This window comes from Onychostoma macrolepis, chromosome 19 (genome assembly GCF_012432095.1).
Source record: "Onychostoma macrolepis isolate SWU-2019 chromosome 19, ASM1243209v1, whole genome shotgun sequence".
Classification (NCBI taxonomy): Eukaryota; Metazoa; Chordata; class Actinopteri; order Cypriniformes; family Cyprinidae; genus Onychostoma; species Onychostoma macrolepis.
Genome location: NC_081173.1, coordinates 21,254,729 through 21,272,551, shown reverse-complemented (window position 1 = coordinate 21,272,551; position 17,823 = coordinate 21,254,729). Strand labels below are relative to the sequence as shown.

General features: G+C 35.6%; 1 long non-coding RNA gene across 5 annotated transcripts in view; it reads right to left on the bottom strand.

The window, feature by feature from the left end:
• Positions 1 to 17,823, bottom strand: part of LOC131526251 (uncharacterized) — a 67,530-nt gene that overhangs the window by 29,600 nt on the left and 20,107 nt on the right. The window lies entirely within an intron of this gene.

Sequence of the window (17,823 nt, the reverse complement as noted above, 5' to 3'; positions counted from 1 at the left end):
TAAAAACGCCTCCCGCGTTCACAAATCACACTGTGTTCCATTCGGAAGGACTCATCCCTATGCCCTAATCCTTTCAAAAGGTTTACGCTCTGGAGTGAGGGTGTAGGGGTCAATTTTTTTTTTAATAGAAATGCCTATAAATAAAGTATTCAAAAAAAAAAAAAAACTATTTTTTTTTGGAATGCATGCGTCATCTTAACAAGACGATCAAGGAGGTGCCTTCGTCGCACATTTTTTGTGATGCCAAACAACTTCCCTGTGCAAAGAATCTTGGGGGCCTGAAGTGTCCATCAGTTGTAACCCTTCAAAATCCTTCATTCCCAAGGGCCCTTTGAAGTGGCCAGTTTTGAGCACTTCAGTTTGGAACGACCCTTCAATATGGCGGCCATGATTGTTTTCACTCCAAAGTGCCCTTCAGAGGGCGATATATCCCATCAGTCTGAATGAACAATATAATGGCGTTAATGGGAAAACTAATAAAAAAAGTAAGTAAACAACTCACACACTTAGATATAACTACTTGGGTTCATCAAAATAAGAACAGAAACCATGATCTGTGGAAGTTTTTTGTGAGTAATCAGCTTGGTGTAATTTAAAGTAAATCTCTGTGTCTGTGATCAGTATTTACCAAGCGTTGATGACTGAGGATCTGAAAAATATTTAAAAGTCAACTATTAAAAAGATTAGCTGAACATAAGTACACAAATAAAATATATTGTTTAAATTGTTACTGCCTTGAGTTATTATTTTGGAAGAAATTTAAAATGCTTAAAAACACTAACGTGATGAGATTCATACTTTGCTTTAATAAATATAATAATGATTACATTGTTAGTGTGTATATATATATACTGTATATATATTATTATTATTATTATTTAAATGGCCTTTCAGCCCCCTTGCACGTGGGTTAATATGACACAAACCTTCGTGTGCAAATTCTGAATTTTGTGTAAATTAGTTGAGCTGTGCTAATTTTGATGCTGTTCAGCTTTTTTTGGCAGGACAAGGTTAATTGAAGCTGTGATGCAGAAATGATCGCTCTCAAACAAGCAGTACAGCAAGGCCTCGCTGAACGCCACGGCATTGATAAAGACAATATATTGTGTGACTATGTGGGCGCAGACGTGTTTGTGTGGACAACACTATGTCTCAGCATGTGTTCCTGAGCTTGCACACAACACGCAGTATTCATAAAGATAATCGAGGGGGTCGGAAAACAGATATTTTAATCACTGTTGTCTTGACGCGAACGGCAAATGTTGTAATCGGTACAATGACGGTGTAATCTGCATGTGTGTTTGCTGTTAAAACGGCAATGTGTGAGCCGCAAGAGCTGCCGAAGATTCTCTGTAACGCCACCTACTCAAATTATGGAGCAGGAACATATTTGCCAGGGCGATGTGTTAGTGGGCTGGTGAGCTCAGTTTTGATTTCTCACTCTTCTAAATTTGCACGATTTGCACAGCGCAATTATGAGCCGTACTAAGTTTGCCGATACCAAATAAAGCAGGTTTCTTTTTACGTCTTGTGCCATCCATCAAAACAGAAAGTCATCTTCCTCTGCATTTATGAAAGGACATAAATGACTTTATTTTAAAGGAATGAAAGCCAAAGGTGTAGGAGTCAACACCACGGCCTGTGTGTGTGTGTGAGTCAGGTGTGGCTCATGCTTGGCTGCTCCGTGACCAGTGTGTGTGTGTGTGTGTGTAGGTTTGTGTAGGGTGTTTTTGTGCATCTTTGCAGCCCCCCCCCCCACACACACACACAAACACAGTGAACGCTGGCAAACAGCTAAAAGCTTCAGCAGAGAGTGCCATATGTGAACAGAACTAAGCCAAAGCAGGGGAGCCATATGCACTTCGACTGCTTTTTTTAGCTAATTATCCCAAAATGTCTGTTTTATAGAACAAATCCGTGAATTACACTGCATTTACCACATAGTGCGCACTCACACAGGAAAAATTTACAATTATCTACAAACAAAATAAGCATAAAGATAATTATGGAGGATTTTGGGGTGAAAGTGTAAAAGAGTATTCTTTCATTCATTCCTTCATTCATTCATAGGTTTTGAGTTGAGTTTTATTTACAGCTTCAAATAATCAGATTTTTTTTAGTGATCCACTTCTCAGCTATTCTGGCACTTTATTTTCTCTGTCTGGCTGAAATAATATGATTTTATTTATAAAGACCATATGTGTTTACTATGGAAGCCAGTTTCTGCCCAGCATTTTTTTTAAAAAGTGACTTTTTATCTCACAGTTTGGACATCATTTCGCACTATTCTGAGAATTGCGAGATATAAATTCAGAATTCTGACTTTTTCTCCCAATTTTGACTTTATATCACAATTCTGACAAGTCTCACATTTTGGATTTTTCTTCATTTGCAAATTAACATCTCGCTATTCAGACTTCATTTCCATCATGGAATAAAAATTTTGGACTTTTTTTTCATAATTGCAAGACAAAAAGTCAGAATTATAAGATATAAATTTGTAATTTTGAATTCTGAAAATTAGTTCTCAGAACTTATAATTCTGACTTTTTGTCTCATAATTATGAAAAAAAAAAAAAAAAGTCAGAATTGTAAGATAAAAAGTTGCAGGTACTTTTTTTTAAATTCAATGATGGAAACGGCTTCCATAGTTTATTGATTGCTATATTTTTTTTCCATTATTTCCAATATTTATATAATGTTTATTTCAGGCCTGTCACTTTTAATCATATTTTGTTTCTAACCATATATGCTTTAACTTTTTTTCTATTTTAAAACAGTCTACAAAGCAAGTCTATATTTACACCAATGTATTTAAAAATGAAAAATAAGTAAGCAAGCAAATAAATAAATAACGTATATAAGTAAATAAATATATAAATAAGAAAATATTTTAAGGTTTAAAATCAATTTCTGAATATACATTGTTGTCACATTATATGGTATAAGTTGTCACACTGAAACCTGCCACCAGTTTAAACAGTAAAACAAATCATGAAACAGCAAAAATGTAAAAGCTGTACATTTAAAAAACAAATATCCATAAAACCATTATTTGGGCAAACAAATTTTGTAATTTATAATGTGTATACATTTACATCCTTTAAAACACGTTGTGCAACTGAACCTTTTAATCAATTAGATAAATTCCTCGTGATAACTTCCCTGTGTGACAACTAGCTACTATGTATATTTTGTTAATGTTTTTTATGCTCTTTCAGTATGATCAACCCCGGTGTACCTAATTTATTTTTGTGTACTGTCTGTCCTAATGCAGCTCTCTGGTGACAAGGACAGAGAAGAGGACCAGCAGTGCTGTTCTCCCCTTGTGTCCTGGCCCTCAGTGTAAGAGACAGGGACAGCAGAGATACAGAGAGACCTCATCAAGCTCTCAGGGCCTCTGGTGGAGTAATGGGACGGTCTCTCCGAAAGAGAGAAAGAGACGACCTGCCACATGTGCTGTAGTGCTGCAATACAGCCACGCTGTGGACATGAGCCCCCTGGTGGAGCTCCGCCTGAGGGCCTACAGGTAGGTCAATCCATCAGTGGGCCAGAGGGGGAGGTGCTGCAGGGAGAGAAAGTTCAGCTTCGGCCAATCAGAAACACAGACATTAGGATCAATGCTATCCATTAAAGAGCACACTGACCTTCCAGTCACACTGCAACCTCCATAAGTGTGTGTGTGTGTCCAAGGGAATAAATTCTGATCTTTTAATTATGCTCTGTCCTCAGTTCAGCCTCACCTACATATCAGATTTTGTGGGTGATTAAATAATTTCCATTTTTGTGAGTGCAAGGGGTCCGTGGGAATTTATCTCGCACAGATTTCGCATTGTCACACTGCTGTCCTCAGATCACCCTGAAGATTTTGGAACATTGTTTTTTTTTTTACATATTTACACATAAAAATTCCTGCTCAAGCCACACAGCTATTGACGTCAACTTAATTAGTTTCTCTGACATGTTAAGATTTTAGGAAGGAGTTGGAGCAGTCAGAGACATGGTTTAGCAGTTAGCATTGATCTCCATCATACTGAGTTAATATTAAGTAATATGTGTTACACACCTAATATACATATACATCTAAAGTATATTTGATATTTTACACAATATTTAATATTTCACATTTTTAAAGCAGTCCTTTTATATATACTGGGTGTGTATATATAAAGGGACTAATTATATATTAAATTATATATATAAAATATTAAATGTGTGTATATATATATATATATATATATATATATGTGTGTGTGTATATGTGTATATGTGTGTGTGTGTGTGTGTGTATATATATATATATATATATATATATATATATATAATTTTATTTAAATTGATTAAAAGTGACAGTAAAGACATTTGTAATTGATACAAAACATTTATATGTCAAAATAAACACTGCTGTTTTGAACTTTCTGTTCATCAAAGAATCGAGGAAACATATTATGGCTTTCATACCTTGCTTTTACAGAAGAGGATTAGGGCCAAGCAATTATAAAGAAATAAAAAATCTCGAGATTAAAGTCATTATAATGCGAGATTAAACTCGTTAAATTTCAAGAAAAATGTCAAAATAAAATGCAGAGAATAAACTCTAATAAACTTTCTAAATTTAGAAAATAAAGTTGTGTTTCGAGAAAAAAAAAAACTAATTAAATTTTGAGAAAACATCCAAATTAAATGTTGAGAATCAACTTATTAAATTACGAGAAAATAGTCGTAAAATTTGAGAAAAAAAGTAGAAATAAAATGTTGAGAATAAACTCATAAAATTTTGAGAAAAAAGTCGTTGTGTTTTGAAAAAAAAAAAAAAAAAAAGTTAAATTTTGAGAGAAAAGTTTCAATTAAAATGTTTAGAATAAATTACGAGAAAAAAAGTCGTGTTTTGATTAAAAAAACTCCTTTTCACTGATACATCTGGCCGCAAATTTAGTGCTGTCACCTTGTGTTGACAATGTGAAACTGCATGATTTGTAAATTATGATTGGTGGGCCACATATAATAGGCTACATTTCAATAGACAAGCTGCGGGCTGTTTGAAATTCATCCACTGGCCGTATTTGGCCCCTGCCATAGCGATAACAGTCTTTTTAGAGATGTGCTATATACACTAAGTTAAAATAGCCATTCTATTTACGTTATGTAAAAGGGATTACTAATTACTATATTAGCAGGATGCAATTATAACGTAGAGTGTAAATTATTTTATTTATTAAAATAATTAAATAAATGCTGCCTATTGGAACAACAAAGCCCTCCCTATAGCCTACCTACCCCTAATTAATACATTATTATTAAACACGTTAAACAATTAATTTCCACTTTTCCTATGTGATATGTGATGAGAAAAGGAAGAAAAGTGAGTTTCTGCAAAAGATGGATTCGAACCCTGGTCGATCGCATTATATGCTACATCCCTGTGCAACCTACGCCACTGCAGACTTTGTTCGACACTGTCCAACGAGAATAAATGAACATGACACGAGTGTGTTTATTCTTGAATTTTCTCAAAATTGTATGAGTTTTTTTCTCGAAACACAATGACTTTTTTTCCCTGTAATTTAGCTACTTTTTCTCGTAATTTAATATGTTTTTTCTCAACATTTTATTTAGACTTTTTTTTCCTCAAAATTCAACAAGTTTTTTCTCGAAACACAACTTTATTCTCGAAATTTAATGAGTTTATTCTCAGCATTTTATTTCAACATTTTTCTTGAAATTTAACAAGTTTAATCTCGACATTATAATGAGTTTAATCTCGAGTTGATTTTATTTTTAATTATTGCATGGCCCTAATCCTCTTCCGCATTTTATATTTATTTCATGAATTTGTAATTTTATTTTTTTACTTCATAGATCATTTATTTATTTGTTTATTTCAAATCAATGCAGTTTTGTCAAAAGACTATATTTTTGTGCATGGCCTCTTTGTTTTAATTGCTTTTCTAAACTCTTTGTTTATGAAAGAAAAAGGAGACCAAAGAAGAAAGTAATAAAATCAGAACAATATGTATTTTCTGTTTGGGTTATTGTATTATAAATGAATATGTACATTAAGTCTATACAATGAAATTAACAAAATTCATTGTAAACCCCTTTTACTAGCAGATCTGTTGTGATCTATGTGAGCTTTCAATAGTGAAACAACAGCTTCAGTCATGCTGCAGGCCAGTACCACCCCTCCCCAAACACACCCTCTCCAGCTCTCATGTCCTTAACAATCTGAAGAGCCTTTTGACAGCTGCAATTAAGCATGTTAATTAGAGGCATAGCACAAAGAATAATATTTACTGTGATTGGGTGTCCTTCGACGCCTCACCAAATCAGATCTGAGGGAGCTCATTGTCTACAAATACAGCCCCCCGTCCCACCCCTGTATTGTACATGACACCTTACAGCCACTGCGTGTATTTCTTATTTCTTTTGCAGTATGTCAAGGCTTAAGAGGGGAAAAATGCTTTTAAGGCATGTGAGGATTAACCGTCTCTTGTGAAATACTGAGGCATCTCTGAGAGCGGGCGAATATCTGAGGAACCATTTCCTCTTGCTTTTGTAAGCTGAACTTTACATCAAAGTGCTTGATTAATTACTGATAAGGGACTAATAAAATATTAATGCGTTTTGTAATTAATGGGACCTCAGAGCCGCATGTCCTACCACCCCCAGCTAAGTGTCTTTTTTTGAAAATAAGTTGTATTCCCTTTTTTTGTCTCTCAGCTGTCTCACGCCTCTGCATTTTCTTTATAGCTTTTTTTTTTTTTACTGGAAATTATTCATAATTAAACGTTTATCCAGGAGGAGCATAAACAAAGCGAAATGTATTTTCCTTAAATAAAAGAAATAAGACATGTCCTTTTTTCAGTCACTTTGAAAGTATCTAAGAGTCTGGAGGGCCTGGACTGAGGGTCACCCTGTTTCTTTTTCATTTGCTGGAACTGTGGGCTAATGGAAAGGATTTTATAAGCCACCGTACTGCATCTTGCCACTGACTTTGAAAAACTGTGTCTCCAAATGTGGGTTAGGCTTCAAATAACACAGTACATACTAAAATTACCCCCCTATGTGATCAGTGTCATTCTGCGTTCCTAATGAAAAGATTTTTCTGTTTAGACGGAATATGGACAACCATGACTAAACTGAGTGAGACTAAATCACATATTCAGTGGATTTGTCTTGAATCAAACTAAATTAATACTTTATTAGAATTTGTGATATTCTGTCAAATAAATATTGTTGTATACAAATTGGTTCAACACATTCATATTTGTATAACAGCAAACCATCTTGTATTTCAGACAGACCCAGTATTTAATTTTATTTATCATTTTTATTATTTGAATTAGCTGTTATTTTTATATTTCCTGTTTCCATTTTATTTTAGTAGAATTTTTAGCAATTTCGTACGTACGTACTATTAATTACGATTACTATTATAATTATAGGTTTAATTTATTTTTATTTTGTTTTAGCTCAGTTTTGACTTGTTTCCACTTTGTAATTATGCTTCAACTTATTTTAGTTGCCAATTTTCATTTAGTGTTTCATTTAATACATTAATTTAATTAACTAAAACTATTAAAAACGTTTTTTGTTTGTTTGTTTGTTTTTTTGTTTATTGAATTACACCTGAAATAAAATAAAATCAAATATAAATTTAAAAAAATAATAAACTGGACAGACCTTTTGTTTGTTTTGTTTGTTTACTTTTAGTTTGCTTTTGTTTTATTTTGCTTTACTTTGTATTTAGTTTTGTTTTGTATTTTTTCCTTTATGTTTTTGGCTTTGCTTTGCTTTGTGTGTATGTGTGTGTGTGTGTGTGTGTGTGTTTGCTTTTGCTTGGCTTATTTCTTTTTTAAATGAGACATAGGATTCAGCTTTTCAATTTGAAATATTTCTATGCAAAAAAAAAAAAAAAAGTTTTAATTCATTTTCATTTCATATTTAGCTGTGACACACACTAAAGCTAACCTAGTCTGTGGCTCGGATAAAACCACGCTCCTTAAATGTCCCTCTGGGTGCAAAACCATTCCCCTTCCTAAAGTACATCAAAAGCATTACACGATAAAAAGCACACACATTTGTTTTGTTGACACAGAGCAATCCACAAATATCAATATACACAAAAGCCTGTATAAAAATGCACGATACGAATCAATTTTGCTGAGATTAGAAATCTGAAATTTACAAGTGACAAATGACAGAGAGGTATTATCGGAAGAGTGTGAAGCAGACGTGCTCGCCGTACTCTCTCCTGCTCTTATCTGGAATTGAGGGTGTGTTTTAAGCATGGCCTCATTACTGTCTGATGGGTTCAGTGACAAAGCTAATACAAAGCCGTTTCATACAGACCAAACGCATCCCTGTGAAATTAGGCCCCAGTGCAAATGGTGCGAATGTGTGTGTGTATCACAGAGACAGAGACAGAGAGATTGAGAACATGTGCACTTGTGAGTGTGTATCTGCGTGCGTTCGTGTGTGTGCATGTGCTGGTGTGTTGCAATATGATAAATGTGTTCCACCCCATAATCTATGTGTTTCAAAATATGATGTATGTGAGTATGAACTTTGAATTATTTCCTAAACAGAGGGCCATAAATCTTGTAACTTTGGTGAAGAGTGTGCGTTCTCCCTCGCTCTCTCTCTCTCTCTCTTTATATGAATAATGCAGTCGAGACTGGCCAGCTGCTTAGAGTTACAGAGTGAGACTGACTGCTGATGGGAAACAAACGGCTCTTTCCTGCTCTAAAGGTGGAAAAAAAGATACACTGGGTGGCAGATCAGACTGTCTGAGATGTTTTGCTTTCACCCGGCACCAAGGTCACGTCAGGCGGCAATCCTTTAAAACAATGAGTGTGTGAGAGTGTGCGTGTGACCTTGGGACTGACGTAGGTGTATTTATGTGCGGTAACCCACCCTAAATGACAGAAAGCCATGTAAGCAGACCTGGCCCGAATACACCTGTGATGTTAAGAGGCTGTTATGCTGCATAATGTGGGCCGAATTCTAGCACATGTACTGTATACTTTGCAGGGCATGCAATCCCATAATGCATAGCAAAAAAAGCTTGGTAAAAGGAAAAGCATCCAAGTAAATGAATCATTCCTTAGAAAGTATCAATAAAGTAGTTTAATTCCATTAATAAATAACTAGTTTATACACTGCTTTGTGTTTTATGCTTGAGTTTCACTTCAATGTCTTCTAGCAATGTTTTTGACTTTACAGTTCAACAGTGGTAACATATATGCAATATTATATCAACCATAAACCTTTTTTCACACTCATTTGTCCTTTGATCAAACTTGCTCTGATTTGACCCCAACCACAATGCACGCAGGGTAATCTGCATTGTCATAATATAAAATATTTGTGATTTTCTTCTTGATATTTTTTTGTTTTGTTTTAAGGCAAGCAATACTCAACATATATTTCACCACACAGAGTTCTGAAGAAAAAGAAATCAATAAATTATACACCAACTTTCAAACGTTTGGTGTCTGTAAGATTTTTGTTTTGAAAGAAGTTATCATTTTTATTCAGCAAGGATGCTTTAAATTGTTCAAAAAGACACAAAGATTTCTATTTCAAATAAAAAATGTCTTTTGAGCTATCTATTCAAAGGAAATCTTGAAATTCTATTAATATTCCATAAAGAATATTAAGAAGCACGAATGTTATAAACAGTGATAATAATAAGAAATATTTCTTGAGCAGAAAATCAGCATATTAGAATGATTTCTGAAGAAACATGAGACACTAAAGTCTGCTGAAAATTAGCTCCAAACTTTTGAGCAGTGGAAATATGTATTTATGTAAATATGTATTTATTTACATATATTTAGTCACTTTCATTTAATTCCAACCCCATGTAATTAACAATAATATAACAATGAATAATGCAATATTTTTATTAAATTTATAAAAAAAATAATAATAATTATTATAAATTTATAAAAAAATCACCATCCACTTTCCTTGTATGGAAAAGCGCAGCATGGGCAACTGCTCCACTTGTGTTTCACAGATGACAATAATATGACATGAGGGTGTGTAAATAACGACCAACTTTTCATTTTTCGATGAACTATTCCTTTAATCTCTCTCTCTCATTGCAAAACACTTGAGAGTCTGTACAGTCCTGTGGTCCGTTTTGTTTGCGCATAACAGTGTGATAACTGTCAATTGAGATAAATATTTAGGTTAAGCATATTTCAGAGGAACTAGAGGAGGGGTTACATTAAAGGTTTGGACCAGATCAAGCGAAAGGATCTTCAGAACACCCTTAAAACCAAATAAAGCCACTTTAGCATGGCGGGGTGAGTTTATCACCTCCCTTATGCAATATTAAACGTACGTGTGTGTTGATTTAAAATGAGTCTGGGAGTGAATGAGGGGCGAGTGTGTGTGTGTGTGTGTGTGTGTGTGTGTGCGTGTGTGTGATCAAACCAGGACGCTCCTGACTTCGCCCTTGTCAACATTCTCTCCTGTCCACCATCATTCATCCCCCCCAGACTGAACCCAAAGAGACCAGCGCAGGCCAGTGCAACTCAGCACATTCCTCCCTCATGAATTTTAATTAAACACGCTGCCTTCCTTTCACTCACTCCCCAAAATAAATGGTCGGAAAATATAAGACATCTGCCCGGGATATATCATTTACATTTCTCTGACGATAAATCACCGGCCGCTGTTTCAGATATCAATTAGATGAGTCGCATTGATTGAATAAATTCAAACTGTCTCGGGTGGCCAGGATGTATGAGGGAGGCCTGCGAGGGGTGTGGCTGTCTTTCCACGGAGGGGAGGGAAACTCTCTGTTTGATCTGATTAAGTACTTTTAAATCACATGCACACACACACACACACACACAAACACACACAGCGATAGATTGCGTTGGATCTCATGTTTTACAACACTCACAACTGTTGTCCAAACAGAGGCATCCGAGGCACTTCCTGTTAGAGCTGGTTTGAAAAGAATCGGAACATCACTCCAATTTTTCTAACTAGGGCTGTCAATAGATTAAAAACTTTAACTGAATTAAATACATAGTTGTTGAATTACACAATTAAATAAAGCTGCAAGCCTGTAACCACCTAAATAAATTATTAAAACAGCATTTTTGACAATTCCAGGTGATTTACCATAGAAATATGATGTTTTTAAAAAGTTATGACTGTTATAGCAAACGTTGCATGCTTGTTTAGAATCACCTGTCGCATGTGCTCAGTGAGTTTCGTGAAGTTTTGCGTTTTTGTTTAGGCTTTATAGGCTTTTGGGTATATTTGGACAGGCCCCTTTTCTAAAGGACCCCGTTATAGCTTCCCAAAGGGTAAATTTCAACATGTTTTTGATAATTATTGACCTAGAGAGTCCAGAGAATTGCACTGCGGTGTTTTTTTTCCAGACTGAGCGAAAAACCTAGGACTAGTTCGCAAAAGTAGGTTTTTCACATCTTAAACAGGGCCACCGAGTTTTGTTCCAATCGGCCTCAGTTAACCTTGTCTAATAGGTGCTCAAACTTCATTGGCTAATGGTGGCCATGTTTTTTTGAGATACACAAATGTCCTCATAAATGCTTGTGGCAATTTGGACCAAGACTGTGCACAGCGATTTTCATGTTGATAGGACAACTGGTTGCCTTGTTATAGCCGTTTTATGTATTTTTCCTCTTATAGTGCCACCAAGTGGCTAATCTCAGCGATTTTTTTTCCTGTGACCTCTTGAGCTCTTACATAAGTGTTCCGAGTTTGGTGAAGATATCTCATTCCTTTCAGAAGTTATAGGCATTTTACTAAAAGTGGCCCTGCCCCCTTCAAACGGTTTGGTGTCCCTTTGCCACGGTGAGTCGAAAGTTCAACTTTTTTTTTTTCACTCTCCAGAGAATCTTTCTGCACTGGTTTGGTTCCGATCGGGCAAAAAACCTAAGACTAGTTCGCAAAAGTAGGTTTTGCAAAAATGCGAAATACCCGAATAAGACACTTGAGCCTGCGACTGACGACTGCGACTGTACTTTCGATTGCTGTAGTGCCCCCGTCAGGCCGATTGGGGCAAGCCTTGGTCATATTGTAGGCGGTGTGAGTACTACCATCCCTTCAAATTTCAAGTCTCTACAACTTACGGTTTGGTCTGCATGATCAGTTTTATGTGGAAATTGCTCATCCGTGATCATTCTAACAATTAAAATAGGTTTTCAGCGCTTCGCAATTGAACCCCTAAAAATATTTATCAATATTTGCTAGAACCCAAATGAAGATATAACAAGAAAAGCATAAAACAGACATTACAAAAAGCCTTTATAAATCAGTGTATATTGTTTTACATGCATGCATTTTTTTTTTTTTTTTTTTTTTTTTTATGTATGATGTTTAATTGTTTATTGGGGTCAGAAAGATGAGAATTTTTAAGAAGATGAGAAGATTTTTAATGTCTTTGAAAGAAGTCTCTTTTGCTCACCAAGGTTGCATTTATTTGATCACAAATACAGTAAGCATTGTAATATTTTAAAATATTTTTACAATTTAAAATAACTGATTTCTATTTTAATATAGTTTAAATTGTAATTTATTCCTGTGATGGCAAAGCTGATTTTCAGCAGCCATTACTCCAGTCTTCATTTTCTCATGATCCTTCAGAAATCATTCTATATGCTGATTTGGTGCTCAAGAAACATTTCATATTATCACCAATGTTGAAAACAATGTTGTGCTTCTTACTGTTTTTGAGGAAACCGAGATAAAAAAATTTCAGGATTCTTTGATGAATAGAAAGTTCAAAAGAGCAGCATTTATTTTAAATAGAGATCCTTTTTAATTACAAATGTCACTTTTGATCAATTTAATGTATTTGCTCATATAAATATTTTGATAAAAAACTGATTAAAATAATAAAGAATTTGCTACATGAATGTGTTCAACTGAAAGCTATAGTAATAACGTATCCACAAAACTCTTTTTCTCAAAAAGGTTTTTTGTTGGATTGTTATGCTTTACGCAGACAGAACGTGAATAATGAAAGATCTTTATTGAGGAGAGGAAAAGGAGAACAATGGGACCAGGACATGATGCAGTCCAGACGCCAAACCTGCATCCATGGGAGTACTAAAGGAAGAGTCCAAAATTAAAACCAACCAAGTGCCAAACGCATGTAAAAATTGGCTTTAGTGAGTAAATAAATAAAATTCTCCAGTTGGCTGGTAACTTTATTACAAACCGCTACATAATACATTCTCTAACTGTAAGAATAATTATCTGACTTTATTTGCAGGAAGTTACAGGAGCTATTCAAATCAAAGACATACTGTCTGCTAAAGAAAACATTTGTCACACGTCTTCTAACTTTTGCCTCACTGGAAAATTCACCATCATAAGTTCATCAAGTGTGCCTAAAGTTTTTTTTTTTTTTCTTCAGAACTCCATGTGGCAACACATATGCTGAATATTCCTTGCAACTAAAACAAAAAAACTCAGGAACAACATCACAATGTATTATGGTGCTGCTGATTGCATGCTTTGCAGCTGGGCTCAAATCAGAGCAAATTTGATCTAATTGCTCACTAGGAAAATAAATGTAGGCAAAACTGGTTTAGGGGTATTTATAGTTGGTTGTACCTTTGCTTTTCACTGTAATATGCATGCTGTGCATGTATGTTACTATAGTTGAGCTGTAAAGTCCCAGAAGTGAATTGTTGGCTTGCTGGACCCATTCATTATTGCTATACCAGCTTGTATTATGTTTCTTGTTATTCTCCGCCTCTGTGTGACTTTGTAGTGTGACATAAATAAAGTAATCTAAAATAATACAATTTGTGTCAAACATTACATTACCTCCTTATCTCAAATGTGATGCTTTGAGTGGCACAATGTGCTGTTTGTCATAACTATACAAAGAAATAGCTAAACCACTGCATTGGCATTAGAACAAAATATACCCTATACCATTCAAAAGTTTGGAGTCATTAATTTTTTTTTTTTATTTTTATTTTTTTTATAATTACTTTATAGTACCTTTATTTATCAAAGATGTATTCAATTTATAATGTTACAAAAGATGTTTCTTAAGCACCAAATCAGCAAATTAAAATGATTTCCGAAGGATCATGTGACACCGAAGACTGAAATAATGACTGCTAAAAATTCAGCTTTGCCACCACAGGAATTCGATTTCATAAATATGTTAGAATAGAAAATAGTTATAATAATTGTAACTCTAATTTTCTGTATTTTTAATCAAAGAAATGCAGCCTTGGTGAGTATAAGAGACTTCTTTCAAAAACAAACATTAAAAAATTCTTACAGACACAAAAATGTTATACAGTAATGTAAGTATGCATCAAATAATACAAACTGCAGATTTGTGGCTTAAAAATATTAACAGCTGGTACATTTTTTCAATTCACCCACCATTAACAAGTGAAGCAAAAACATCACAACTTTATCACTGCCCTAATACGATCATTCTAGTTCAAATGCTTTGAACCAGTTGCTACATATCTATTTAGCTCCACTGGAGTCAGGATTCGGTCCTGATTCCACCCCATTTCATGTTATCAGGTCAGTGGGGACTGTAGGAGTAACGCCAGGTGCTTATTGCTTTATATCTGATGGAACGACAGAAGTCACTACTCCATCTTGGACTAATTGAGTCTCTCTGACACTGTAATCTGAACAGCTCTCACCCCAGACAAACATGCTGGCTAATTAACAGAGGCTTCATTAGGATAGAAAGAAAAAAGTAGAAAGGGGACAGCACTGAATGAGATCCCTTAAGTGATTAACAAACAGGGCAATTCAGCACAAGCCGCGATACCCAGCACTTACTAAATAGGACACAAGACGACTGTGAAGTTTAGGACTTTAGTCAAATTTGCTCATTTAAAGAGGATTTATGCTGCATTACATACTAAGATGGATGTGAGACACTCCTACTCCTGGGCGACCGCAGACTAGATAGAATGGCGCTTGGAAAATTACGTGTAAAGAAACAAAATGGCATTTGTCGAACTGAGGAAAGATCAGTATTAATTTAACATGCAGATTCTTTTGTTACAAAATGCAGAAACCAAGATTTATTGGTGCGAGTCTTTGGATACCATACCTGCAACATCCAGAAATGAATCGAGAATGCAGTTCCTTAATTTGAATTGAGATAGCTAACAGGATGCAGAATTCCAATTTGAATTTGAACACATGAAAGTCAAATTAAAATAGACCACTTTCTGATCAGCTGTAATTTTTTAAAGTTTGAATGTTGGCTTGACAAAGGCAGGCTGGAATGCATTAGCTGTGTTGAATTTCCTTGAATTGCCATTCAGTAAATTCCTCCACCTGTCATTCCAATTGAAATTCCAAGTCAGCTTCCTGTGGGGTGTGACCAATTCAATTCAAATTCCCACTCATTCATTAAAAGCAAGCCAATCTTCAATTGCGAAGAGTTCGAGTGGTGTTCTATTTCACTTCTCCAAGTCTTTACGAGTTGGATGGAACCCAGCATCAGCCTCGTTTTCAGACTCTGAGTGGGTTTCGTTTCTAGTAAAAGCGTATCAATTTGCAAGTCGTCAGTTATATTGATTCGGTTGGCATATCTTGGTCAGCTCTCAGGTATCACAGCAGCGCTCAGCAAAGACGACGCCACGTTAACCAGTCCGTAAGCCTTTTTCAAGAGGACCCAGTAAGACTTAAACAGGTCAGTTTCTGGCGACAGCTGTGTCCAAAGCTTGATTTAAAATGGTCACTTTAGGCGGGAACACATACTGACAGTGTCTGCTTAAACCCTGAGAGCACCTGGCAGGAAAGCGGCAGCAAATAAACCTTTTCCCTTTAAAATGTAAACGCCATCATGTCAGCTGAGGTTGCGCAGTTTTCCTCACAATAAAAAGTGATTTATTCAGTGTTGGGTGGCTGTCAGCGTGTTTCTCCAGGCCTTCGCCGACTCTAATTTATACTTAAATTGCCTCCGAGGAGATACGGCGCAACAAGCCGAGAGACTAGGGGTGTCTGACTGCGCCCCCCGTCGACTCGTCTGCCCGAGCCCCCGGCCACGCCCCACCCATTTGCCCCTGCCCTCTGCCTGTCTTGGAGGTGAAGAGCTGGAAGAAGGCGTCGTAATGGTCTCATCTCCTAATGCCATTACCATCACTCTGAGGTTAAAGAGATCACTCCCAGGATCAATGACGAGCAGAAGACGCCAGCAGACACCAGTCACAGAGTGGCGAATTAATGCTTTGCCTCCTAATTGATCGAAAAGTGTTGCCAGAAGGTTCAAAGGTATTAAAAAAATGACTGTTTTGCTAATTTACAGGCGCTGTCAACCGGAGAGAACAGAGGGAGTGGAATGGTGGTGTCTGGGTAATGGGCTAAGGGCAGACTTACGTAGCATGCTAACAGCCACTGTTGACTAAATGGCTGCTTTTCTGTGTACAGGTCATGAGTCTGTAATTTATGACTTCAATTTTGAAGGTTTCTTCTTCTCTCTAGATATGGTTTGTCTTAATGACTCGCGGAGGCTGCTACGAAATGCATAAACTTTAACCCTGCCGTTTTTCCAGAGGTAAAGCACCTTCTCTGGTGAAAGAGAAGGTCAGAAATGCCAGCCCGTCATTTTGGGGTCTTTATAGTCTGTTTAGCTGAATGACTTTGCACTGATTTGGGTATAAAGAATCCCACATAACAAAACTCATGTCACAAACTCAAAATAAAGTGAAGCATACAGTTACAGCTTATAAAGTAGTATAAAATAATAAAAATATATTAAACACGCTCTTCTTTTGAACATTCAATTAATCAAATAATCCTGATAAAAAATTTTTTTTAAAACATATCACGGTTTCTACAAAAATATTAAGAAGCATATATTTATGCATATATTATATTTATACATAAATATTCTTGATATTTCTTGATCACCAAATCAACATATTAAAATGATTTCTGAAAGATCACTTGACACAGGAATAAATTACATTTTAGAATACATTAAAATACAACAAAAGTTCATTTAAATTGTAATACTATTTGACTATTTCAAATTACTGCATTTTTTTTTTTACATGAATTAATTCACCCTGAATTATTATTTAATTAATAATTACGTTTTTGGATAAATACATATTTTACAAGACCTTAGTTGTGCTGGTACAGTTCTGATGGTTCACCAACTAAACCAGCCTAAACCAGCCAGGACCAGAATGATAATTCATGCATTCTGTGCTGCCATCACTGTCATACCAATCATGCAGATATCTTCAGCTTCTTTTATTTTTTCATTTCTAACACCATATAGCATAACCACAGCCCTGGGGGAGAGAGAAATAGAGAAAGACAGATAGACTGGGGGTATTTCTGCTCTTTTCCATTAGCTCATGTTCTTATCCTGCTCCACAGCTGACTGATCAGCAATCAACACCAGTTTGTTTCAATCAGCCACTGCAGCCCTACCTGCTAATTTACTCTATGGCCCGTTAGAGGAAAATTTGTGTGCTTGTGAGTGTGACAGAAGAGAGACAGAAAGACAGCAGGATACTGGGATGATCTCTCATTAGTGGATTCATTACCTAAAAGGCACCTGGATTTAGTGCCCCTGCACCCAATTTGTGAGGTCCTAAATCTATAAAAATGCATTTTTTTTTTTAAATGTATTTTAAACTACCTGGAATTAACTTGTTGGGGAGTAACTAAAAGCAGAGACATCATAAAGGCAGAAAATGGTCCACTCATATAAAAATAAATGGGAGAAATTGTAACACAGATGTAGTCCAACCGTACATCTACAAGAGCCAATCATCTTTTTCTCAAAGGCATCATCTGTCCTTTTACTCTTGAATG